This window comes from Corvus brachyrhynchos, unplaced genomic scaffold (genome assembly GCF_000691975.1).
Source record: "Corvus brachyrhynchos isolate BGI_N302 unplaced genomic scaffold, ASM69197v1 scaffold262, whole genome shotgun sequence".
In the NCBI taxonomy this organism is placed as follows: Eukaryota; Metazoa; Chordata; class Aves; order Passeriformes; family Corvidae; genus Corvus; species Corvus brachyrhynchos.
The window spans coordinates 3,406,365-3,418,057 of NW_008236626.1; the positions used below are offsets into that span (position 1 = coordinate 3,406,365).

At 51.0% G+C, this 11,693-nt stretch overlaps 1 long non-coding RNA gene across 1 annotated transcript in view; it reads left to right on the forward strand.

Annotated features, from left to right (window-relative positions):
* The first annotated feature begins 818 nt into the window (after nt 1-818).
* Nucleotides 819-11,693, forward strand: part of LOC108444775 — a 20,336-nt gene continuing 9,461 nt past the window's right edge. The window contains exon 1 of the long non-coding RNA XR_001859460.1: nt 819-1,050. This is a non-coding gene — a long non-coding RNA (uncharacterized LOC108444775). The remainder of the gene's footprint in view (nt 1,051-11,693) is intronic.

The window sequence follows — 11,693 nt, forward strand, 5'->3', positions numbered from 1 at the left end:
TGTTTGCCCTACACCACTGCTCTGTTCACTGTCTGGTAAAAGGGCCCTAAAGCAGGAACAGCCTTGTGTCCCCGTGCCTCTCCACCCCACACTGCATGCCCAGCCCTCTTGGTGAGCCAGGTTCCTGGGTAAGCCTGTAGACAAAGCCATTGCCTTTGCATGCAAGAGCTGTCAGGATGGAGATGTGTCAGTGGTGGTGAGCAGGCACCAGGCCCAGCCCACGGTGGTGGGAGAGGCTCTGGAGCCGGCTTGGCAGGCACATGGGCAGCACTGCTGCTGGAGCCAGGGGGGCTCTTCAGCCAGGGATGGGATGGGATGGGATGGGATGGGATGGGATGGGATGGGATGGAGCTGCAGCAGGTGGGAGTGTCCAGAGGCACGGAGCAACCCAACCTGCAGTGCTGGGGTCTGCACCAAGGTGGGTCCTTGAGGCATTGCCAGTGCTGCACATCTGCATTTGGAAGCGCATCAGTTGTTAAAGACACTGAGAGCATTTGGCAGGATTTCAACCCAAAACTTCAAGCCAGTGTCAGTTTGCAGGGTGACGATTTGCTGGCTGGAAGCAGAGCAGTCCCTCAGTGCTCTGCAGGTGCCCGTGGGGGGGGGCAAGCCCCAGCACTCCGGGGACATCCCTGGCAGCTCCTGCGCTGCGAGCGGAGCCTCCCAGCCAGCAGCGGGTCTGCTCCTGCCAGGGGCTCTGCCGGGGGCTTCGCCAGCCAGAGCTCTATTCCATCCTTTCCCTGGTCCATTCACCATGCCTCCCGCCTCCTCCCCCTCTCCCCGTCCCTCCCACCCTGCCTGCTGGATCCCCAGCAGTCTCTTGACACCTTGGGGGAAGGCTGGGAGGTGTAACCATCGCCAGCGAGCGAGGAAGAGCAGGAGAGAAGGGAGAAGGAAGCCAATAACAGGGAGGTCTAGGAAGGTGGTGAAGGGGGAGGGACGGGGCCACTCCTCCATCGGTGGGACTGCAGATTATTTTGCATGGATTGTTGAAGAGAAAAGGGAGCTGCATTTGTGAAGGGACCAAAAAATAAACAGCTCACTGCTCGGGTAAGTGCCAATGCGAGCTCCCCGGCTCTCATTGTCATGCTGTACATCGATCCCCCCTCCCATTTTGCTTCGTTATAATGGGTTTGATTCTTATTAGGATTATTTGATGCATCAGCTGTATGCTTCAGTTGCTGGAGACTGAGCCTCCCCGGTACGTGTGTGTGAGTGTGTGTGTGTGTGCATGCGCGTGCATGTGGGAAGATGCCCATTCTCTGGATATACATTGACACATTTTTCCAGCTCTCAGTGTGGTGTCTCGTTCGCAGTGTTACCCCAAAGCGTGCCGTGCACACACACACAAATGGTGTTGGCTGCTCCTGCCTTTAAAATCCACTCACACACGCAATTATTGATGCTGAAAATTAAACGGGGGGCTCTTAAATCACAGTCCTCAGTGGCAGGGGGCTACTTCTCTTTATCCTGAGCCTGACACGTTCAGTATTATGTTTTATAGCAAAGCTACATTTAAAGATCAATTCGGCAGTGGTTATTGCATCCAAATTACATGGTTGTCATGGAGATGGTACAGAGAAGCTGAAGTGATATGACTGCATCTGGACTGGAGTGGGGCTTCGCTGCCGAGTGAGATCCTGCCTTGCCTCCTGTGTCTTTTTGTCTCTGCTGGGTTACAGTTTCTTTTAATCTTGAATGAAGCGGTGCCGTATTAGAGGATTTAGAGGTCGAGCTGCTGGGAAGGGCGTGTGTTACCCCCACTCAGCACTGGGTTATTATCATAATTGTTCTATTAACATCTGCATCTCCCTGAATTTCTTCCACAAGTCTGGGAAAGAGGAAGGCGTCAGAAGGACAGATAGTTTTCTGAACACAGCTAGGGCTGGGAGTACTTTCTAAACGGATACCTGCCATGCCCACACCTCCCTGCCGGCTCCCACACCTTGGGGGACAAAAGGGAAAGGATGCTCTTATTTTAGCCATGTTTATCTTCCATTTTGCTGCCTCAACTTTGAGGATTCAAGGAGCCAGTCACCTGCTCATCACTGTCAGGGGAATGGCTTTTTTCTTTTGTTTTGTTTTTTGTTATTATATTTGTTTGCTTTGCAACTGGTAATATGGATGTGTTGGCAGTTGGGAAAGAAAATCCATAATTTATGAGAATGAAATTTTCCTGCCTAAGGCTAGCTAGAATACAAAGAGTATATCTGTGGGAAGGGCATGTTATATGTTACAGATGTGTATTTCTCTAGCGGCTGGGAGTAAATCACACTATTGTGCTCATCTTCATTATTTTGGGTGTTAGGCTGGCTTTAGTCAATATTTAATCTAAGCTCATTGTGTGCTCACACAATAAACGTGCAATTTGGAGCCTAACTTTGCATCTCTAAAATGCTTTGGGAATGCATGTGGCATTGTCTCCATAAATGCAATTTCACCCTTTTCTGCGAGACCAAGCCTATTGTGGCATGTAAATATAGTAAAAGGCACTGGTGGAAGCAAGCCCATCAGAATGGCAGTGTTTCTCTAATTGTATCACTAAACATAAGACAGAATTAATTACTAGGATAAACAGAGCTTTGTAGCTCTTGGATCAGGATAATATTTGCATAGAGTTCCAGGCCTGCATTATAGTAGCTGGCATTATGGCTTAAATTCCCCCCATGCCAGTAGATAATGTTTTTAGCCAGGAGTGGAGCATATTATCATTAGATACTTTCGCATTAAAAATATGTTAAATCCCCATGTCCTTGTCAAATTGTCCATTGCAACTGTTCCAAAGTCTGTGATTCAACCAGGATTTTCCTTAATGTGATTTTTCCCATGCAAGTCCAAACGAACAATGGATAAAGTCTGAAAGTGGGCAGCCAAGTCCAGAGGGGATGGCTAATTCACAAAATGGATGGTCCTCATTTTGTGTCTCTTTTCCCCCTAAAAGTTAGGCACAAGTGGAGGTGAAGTGGGTAGTTTTCCCTGGAGATCCCCTTGGATGTGTGAGGCTGGAAGCCAAGTAGTTCTGCATTAATACTGAGTTCACTCCAGTCTCAGCTCCTTATCACTCTTCAGCCCACCCTAGGATGTAGCTGAGTTATTCTCTGGGGAAACTGAGGCTTGGCATGGTCAAGTGACTTGTCAAGGTGACAGTGCCAGCATTGGGCAGGGGACACAGGAGCTCTGCCAGGAAGAACCTCTGTGTTACCACCAGGCCTGTTCAGTGCCCGGATGGTCCTGCTGCACTGGAGAAGTGGTGATGGGAAGCAGTAACTCCAGGTCATGGAGACCAGGTGGCTGGGGTGAGGGTGTGTTTGCTGAGGCCACTCATGAGAGCTTCACAGAGGGTGGCAAGGGGGAGTCAAGCAGTTTCAGACCAGCTTCTGAGGTGCCCAAGAAGAGGACTTGCTTTTCTGACCTCAGGGTGTTCTCCTTACGTGGCCCATCATGTGGCTCTTCACATGAAGCACTCACAGGTGTCTTGGCTTTCTGCTCTCCCCACTGGTGCTGCTCACCTCTCATCTCTTTGCTGAAATACTCTGTATTGCTCTTCTGGACTTCAGCCTACAGTACCATCACTTCTCTGCACTCCATCCCATCACCCAACACCTTTTTGTCCTCTTCCTCCGTGGGTTTTCCCACCAGTGAAGCTCCCTCCATCCAGCAGTGCCACAAGCTTCCATGCCATGGTTTGTATGTTCTGTGCCTGTCCTGAGGCACACAGCGCTGGGTATGCCGGGCCACCATGTCAAAGGGACTGAAGTGAAAATTCTCCTTTGAAATCTGAAGTTGCCGCATGTGGTGTCTGTGGTTTTGCACAAAGCTGGAGCTGGTGCTTGTTGCCAGAAGGAAATGGAATTCCCTGTTCAGCACAGGCATCTGTGCACGGCCCTGCTGACTCGCACAGGTTGGTGGAGTTGCCAGAAGGATGTTCCCTGGGCTGGGAGGGAGCTGTGGCTGCTGCCAGGAAAGTGCTGCGAGCAGTCCCTGGAGTGGGTGATCTCCTGGTGGAAGTGGCCACATCCCTTGTGGGTGCTGCTTGCTCTGCTGCCTGGCAGTCTCCGCTGTGGACACACCTCTTTGCCAGATTTGCTGGGGGTGAAAACATCCTCCTCGCCCTTTTGTCAGGGAAATGCCTTTCCCAGGGATGTGCTGGGACAGGGTTCATGGGAGGCTCAGTGCATCCAGGCTCTCAGTGGCGGGATGGAGCCACAAGAGTGGCTCAGGGGTATATTGTGCTCAGGAGGCTTGGTGTACTTCCCTGTGGGGGTTACAGTGTGAGATGGACAAGGTCAGCTCTGGCTCCCTCCCTGTTTCCTGTGACCCTGGGGAGGTGACTGGCAGGCTGGGCTCACGGGGGAGAGGCACCTGTCCAACCTGGACATAACCACCTCTCCCTTTGTCCTCACAGCTGTCCTTTGTGTTCCCGCAGGACCTCCAGAGGTGGCTGAGATGCTCAGGGAGATCCTTCCCTGCAGTCCATAGCCCGACCTTCCTGACCCTGGGCAGCACCCAGCTCTGCTCGGGTCCCAGGTAGGGACACGGGTGATTCCTTTAGAGCAAACACTTCCCATCACTGAATCAGCCCCAGTGCTCCCTCACTTACACCAGGCAGGGCCAGAGAGAGTGAGGAGCTGCAGGCAGCCCCAGCAGAGATGCTGCAGCTGAGCCCAAGCCTCTTCTTGTGCTCTCCATGCTTTTTCTGGGCTCTGGGCCTCAGCCTGGCACTGGGCACATAGTTTGTCACCTACCTCTTCACCACTGCTGCTTACATTTCCTCCACTCCTTTCTCTTCCTCCTTCTCATCACCTCCCCTCGTGGTTTCTCAGCTCAGTGGTTTTGAAGGGCCTGGCTGGTGGCTGTGGAAGAGGCAGGGCTGGCAGGTGGCTCAGGCTGTCTGCTGTTGGGTTTTTTGAAGGAATAGTGTGTCCCCATGTCCACATGTCCTGGCCAGGAGCTGTGCTCACACTGGGTCCCAAAAGAGGAGATCACACCTGAAGGGATCTTCCCAGCACCACTCTGAGGGACGCCATGGGAGCTGGTCAGGGTGTCACCTCTGTGGTGCCACCAGCCTTGCCTCATCTCCTGCTATGTCCTCTTCTTCTCTGAGACCTCCTGGATGGCTCCCGGCAAAGGTGGTGTTGGTGGGGTGCCCTGACATTGCTGGCTGCTGTAAGACACCTCATCAGGCCCAGGAAAGGCTTTCTTTCAAGCAGGATGAGCCCAGGAGTCATCCCAAGACTTTCTGCTTTCCTCTACAGCATGGGACATGAACTGGTTCTGAGGATAATCTCGCGAAGCCCCAGTCTGGCAAAACCTTGTGCGCTGGTTTTGTGTCTTCCTCTCTCCAGCTCTGACACCTCCACTCTGCAGAGGCCCCCAGTGTCTCAGGGAGCTTTTCCTGCATTGTGATCGTGGCAGAGACCATGCTGAGGACAGGGCCACTCTGAGATCTTCTGGATGAAGTGTTTTCTGGGCTGGGGGGCTCGCAGCTGGATTTGGTGTCTTGTGCGGTCACTGCCCATCCTTGTCTCCCCTCCAGGCGATACAGCTGAGCCCCTCGTGTCGCTGCAGCCTTTCTGTGGCTCTGGGATGGAGAACTGAATTCCCCCTCAAAAGACAAAACCTAGGAGAGCAAATCCCAGTGATGTCCCCTTTCTGGGGGTTAGAGCATGTGCCTCTGAGCTCTCCTGATCCACATCAAGTGGGAAAACTGACATCAGACCCAGTGACTGGTATGCTTACGGTTCACCAACCGTACTGAAAAGCCCAGGGAAAATGATGTGAGCTCAGTCTCCTCTCTGGCTTCTCCTCCCCCATGTGCAGTTGTCTCTCTATTATTTTCTTGATATGGAAAAACAAATTTGACCCAAATATCTTTTTCTTTTAAATCTTTAATAATTTGTGAGGTAGTAGGGAAACGCTGTGATACCAAACTAAATTGAAGGGTTGCATTTTTTGTTTTCTGTATTTGCTTACATGCTCCAAAGTCAAGGTATAAAGCTCAGTTTTTGCAACTTTTTTTTTTTTTTTTTTAATCCAGCTTTTCAGTGGTTTCAGCACAAGTGCATCACAACTCTAGGTAAGGTTTAGCTGACCTATAATCCCAATTTTCAGCAAGTGAACAATTTTTCCAAAAAATTTCACACAGTTCTGGGCAAAAGCCTCATAGAGGTGGAGAGGGAGTTCCCCGTGGTACCTTCCAGCCTTCCTCCAGCACCTGATCCAGAACTGGCTGGTCTGAGGCGGGCTCAGGGAAGCATCCAGGTGCTGCCATATACAGAGCAGGACTGCATCCTCCTCCACAGCAGGGCCTGGGCACGCTCACAGAGATCTCTGCCCACTCTGTGCATGGCCGATTGCTGTTGGCTGGTGCTGGACACAGAAGGAAAGGATGGTCCTGGTCTAGTGGCAGGTGACCCTGCCCATGGCAGGGGTTTGGAATGAGATGATCTTTAAGGTCCCTTCCAACCAAGCCATTCTGGGGTTCTGTGGCACCTTCTCCAGTCCACCCACAGCCTCTCCCGTTGCTTGTCCTAAAGCAGCGTCTCCTCACCGCACATCCTGGCAGTTCAATGAGTGTTTGGACAACACTCTGAGGCACAGGGTGGGACTGTTGGGCTGTCCTGTGCAAGGCCAGGCGTTGGACTCGATGATTCTTGTGAGTCCCTTCCAACTCAGGGTATTCCATGGAGGACAGACCTTGCAGACTTGGATGAGTGCTGCCCTCAGTGTGACACGAGGCACCACTCCCAGCACTGAGCTCACCTTGTGTGGGGCTCTGCTCCTTCCCAGATTCTGCATATTTGCTCCTCAAACAGGCACTGGTGCCCAGACTGTGGGAGTGGATGGCAGTGAACTGGGACCCTGGAGCTTTGGACACTTCCTAGGAACAAAAGCAAGCAGGCTGTGGATGCAGCCTGCCCAAGCAGGACACAGGCACGGGGGGAACAGAAGGGGTTTCTGGCCAGAGGGGGATACACGATGCAGGGAGATTCTGCTAAATTAAAAACATATATTTGTCTTTGCTGGTACAACAGAAGCTAGGGGAGCAGGCAAGAGGAAAGCGAGAAAGCTTTATTTAATTAGATTATAAGGCCCCAAAGGCTTCAGACTCATAAAAAAAATGAATTGATTTTTGTAATTGAGGATGGGGTTTCTGCCAAGTGCTGCCTTAATGAGTATTTAGGTTTTGCCTCCTAAGTTAGCAGCACCAGGCAAGGGCAGCTATTCAAGCCACTCCTCACCAGAGTCTTGAGTTTGGAAATAGGAGCTGCCTGCCTGCAGTTGGGAGTCTTAACCTGCCTTTCCAGGAAAGGACATCATGTGTCCTTTCAAGGCAGTTTATCCAGGTCTCTTGGTATTCTCTCAACATGAAATCCCTCCCTCTTCCCCAGACCCCAGGAGGCAGCTTTCTCCATGCATGGGTGTGGAAACTGAGGCAGCAGATAATCACAGGGTTGTTTTTCCTCCCAGAAGTAGAAAGAATTAATTTGCTGCAGCAGCTGAGGCAGTTTCCTTTGGTGGCTCCTTCCTAGGCACTGGTGGAACAGGTGTGGGGCACTGGAAGCCCATCCTGTGCCACCCCTGCCTGGGAAGGTGCCTCTCCTGCAGGTGATCCTTAAAGCACAGCACCTGAGCACGATGAAAGGGTGTTTGGTGCATGCACAGCTGGGACCTGCCTCTGCAGGAGCCATAGAACACCAGGGAGGGCATTATCCCTCAGCCCAAACCATAAGACTGTCTGGAAAGAACAAGAGATTTTTATCTCAGGCTTTTGGACCTACCTCCTTTCACCCCTACACTCTTCCTCCACAGTCTTTTCATTTTTGCACCCAAGAATCGGGAGAGTTCTGTGTGCACAGGTGGCTTCAGGATTTCCTGTGTGCCCTCATTGTGAGAGCTGGGAGAAGTCCAAGAGAAGGTGACTCCAAAATGCCTGGCAGGAATGTTGGCCCAGAGCTGCCTGGGATCAGGAGCAGAGAAACAAGCCCAGGTGAAAGGCAGGAGGTTTGGATGTGCAGCAGGATCACAGCTTGATAGCAACACCTAAACTGCAGATGTGTTACTATTACTGCCATCAGAGCAGGGGAGCAGAAAAGTGGCCACAAAATTCCAGCAGCTCCTGGTAGATCTTATGACCTGGATGCTTCCTGAACGCAGAAGGGCAGGGAATCCACTGCTCTCCAGATAACAGCAAACTGCAAGGAGTACACCTTGGGTCCTTGGGACCTTGGGGACACTGTCCCTTTAATTCTGCACACCAAACCAATCAGAGATTCCCAGTGTCAGACACATGACTGCAGTTTGCACACTTGTCTCAGGCTGCATCCCCCACAGCAAACCCGGCTGCCACTCCTCATGTGCCACTATGTCATTGGGTCACCGCTGAACCAGGCTGAGCAGCTCTCACCTCCTGAACCTATTTCATCTTTACAGCACACTTATTTCTGGCAGGCCCCTCTGGCCTCGCTGTGCTTCAGGGAAGTCTCAGTCCAGCACATGATTCATCAGTTCCCCACATCATTGTCTGATGCCCAAATGTAGTGATGTCTAAGGAGCAGGAGAAAAGCCCTGAGAACATCTAAAACAGTCTGCTAAGAGGCATAATGACCCTATTGCAGGCTGGTGTAGCAGCTCTGCTCTGTAGTGCAGGACATCTTGGAAGTCGAGAGAGCCTTTTGGTCCCAGAGCAGGTGTAGTTAAAACACTGTCCTGGTGCAATTACATCATCCTGATGTGCTTTTTGCTCTTTTTGTAATTCCCCTGAGGAGAAGCAGCATCCTTTTCTCTATAAAGCACCTTTACATCAGTTTAGGAGAGTGCCTGTTGGAGTCCTTCATCAGGGAAACCCCACTCCTCTCACCATGCTTATCCAGCACATCCATTAAGGGCAGATCCAGCCTCTGCACAGGAACTGCAAAATGGCTCCACCAGGGTTTCACTTGCACTTTCTGGACAACTTGCTCTGTTTTCAAAACAAGTCAGCTTCGACATTTCAGGCTGCTCAGAGCCATTCATGCTTAGGGAGGCCAGATCTGGCCATGTCACAGTAAGACGTTCCTGTGGAAGTGTTTGCAGCCCAAACATGTTTGGGAGGGCTGGGCAGGAGCTTTATGTTTTTAATGTGGGTGTTTGCAGCAGAAGCCTCAGAGCTGGGGCTGCTGTCCCAGGCTGGGGGTAGAGAGCAGCAGAGTGAATTCTTCTGCTTGTGACACAAACTTCTAATGCAGATCAGACACAGCCTTTCTGCTGACTCTGAACCCTGGGGGCTGAGCTCAGCTGGAGATGTCTACACTTGGGTGAGCTGAGTCTCATTCAAAGTGCTTTTCCATGTATTCAAGCAAGTTCTGGTATATCCAAGTTCTGAGCAGCATTTCCTGTACTGTGTGAAAGATAATGATAACTCAACACATCCTAAAGGAGCAGCGAAATCCTGCTTTTCCTCTAGTGGTTCCATCCTGGTCTGTAAGTTCTGAAAATAAATATGCAGTCATATTTTCTGCCATTTCTACACCCTGCTGACTGCAGCCTGGGAGACTGAGCAGACAGCACATCACTACAAAGGTGTGAGGGACCCACCAAAAATGTAGGTGTGCTCCAGGCCATTTTTCCTTGAGTGAAAGATGCTGAAGAAATGAGAGAATGGTCATGCTACCTGCAAAACAGACACCCTTTCCAGAGAACAAAATGAGTGTGACTCCTCCAGCATGGAAGAATGATGAACTGGTGGTGCCTCCTTGGTTTTGTACAGCTGACAGGCAGTTTTCAGAAGGTCAGTGATGATCTGTTTGCCTTTGGAAGAGGAAGATTTACTTAGCCCACACTTATTTATAGGAATGCTTTCTGCAGTTTTGAAAGGCAAAGTGGAAATTTTGGGCTGAACCACATTAAAAACGGCACATTAAAGAGTATTCACTAGGAAAAGGGCTGATGTTCACATCCTAGTCTGAGAGGTGGCGAGTTTCCTACAGCGTTATCCTGTCTGTTCCCCTGTAGCGGCTTCCTCTCTCCACTTTGCCTCTCAAATGTCTTGGTTTGGTCCTGGTGACGTATTGAAGTCCCTTCATATTAGATCTCATGTTCCCAGGCTGTTCCTTGCAGCTCCTCTGGGCAGACAGCTTTATGCCCAAGTGGAGCTGCTGACTTTAGCGGAATTGCCATGTTTCATGCCCTGACACCCTCTAATTTCAGGCAGGGAAGTTTCAGCCCTGTTGGCTGTCAGCAAATCTTGGCTGAGTCTGTGTTTTCAAGCCAAATTAGTGCATCTCAGTCTGATTTGGGTGAGGGAGGCTGTTCTTCCTTTCCTTCACTAAGATGAAAATAGAAAGTCCCCACTGGTGTGACAGTTACCCAGCTGTTCCCCTCACAGATGGATGACTCGCCTCAGGTCCGAAGTGGACACTGGTTGATCCCATGTTATGCTTTGCTTGCTGAAATCAGTTGGAGCAATAAGTCCTATCTGGACTCTCCAGCAGCCTTTTCTGGACTCAATGCCTTCTGGGCCTGAACATCTTCAGCAGTCACGGTCTCTGCTACCTATCCATGGGTGCCTTGTACCAATGCTCCTGGTTTGGAGGCCAGCTGGAATTGCAAGGCTGACATGGTGACACTCAGGAGCATCCAAGAGTCTTGAAGCAGGTGTTTGTCTCAAGTCTCGAGGATGTGGGGACCATCATGATATGCACAGAGCTGTGTTGGCAAGCAGAAATCATGCTTAACTGATGGGCAGGGAGAGCCCTTTGGAGAGCAGGTCTGAGTCTCTGCTGGGCAAAACAAGGACCTTTCCTCTCTGCCAAGGGAGCCTCCTCACAGAGACTGAAGTTACTCCTTTTTACCTGGAGATGGTGCAGGGTGGAAAGGCAGACCTTTTGAGGTGTCTGTAGATGTGTATAATGACATCCACAATGCTTGCTGTTCTCTTTGTCAAAGGAGGATCTCCTCCTTCATCCTCCAGCTTCCAGCGCGACTGTGTCATTCACACTGATGCCATTAGGTTGTTGCTGGTGGTTCCCTGTGGATGAAGGAGTGCTGTGTGGAGAGAATGGGAGATTTCACACTCTCACTGACAAGTGAGGAGTTACCTGGTGTTGCAGGTTGCTGCACGTCAGCTTTGGACACCATCAGCTGGCTCCAAACCAGCTGTCTCTGACGTCAGCACCCACAAAAGTCTATTTGCTGTCTTCTGCCTCTCCTGACAGCTTTGGGGAGTGTTCAGGAAGACCTTTCTCCCTGCTCTCCAGGTCACACTGAGCTCCCAAGGAGCCCAAAGCCAGTGCCCAGCCATCTCTGCACGTTCTGGGCATCTGGACTCATGGTCTTCACATCCCTTGGGCTGCAGGCCATCTGTCTGCTCACAGCTTATCTACCAGCTTCTGTGGTCAGACCATCGCCATAAAAGCCTGATGTCAGTCCTCATCCCTGAGCTTTAGGGATGTGTCGGAGTGTGGAGGGAAGTTTGCCTCCCTTCCAAAACTCCATTTCATTCTGCAGTACTGGTCTCCATCCCTCTGGATGTTTCTCCCAGGGGACAAGAAGGATGGGCTCGCCTGCTGCCTCCTGAAATCTTGCAGCGAGGCGTTGCATAGGATTAGTGTAGACAGACAGCATGGCAGGAATTTCCTTTTCTGGGGTCTGAGTCAGCTGCCAGCCCTGTTTTATTATTTTGGGTACTGGGAGAATGTGGGGAAGGAGAATAA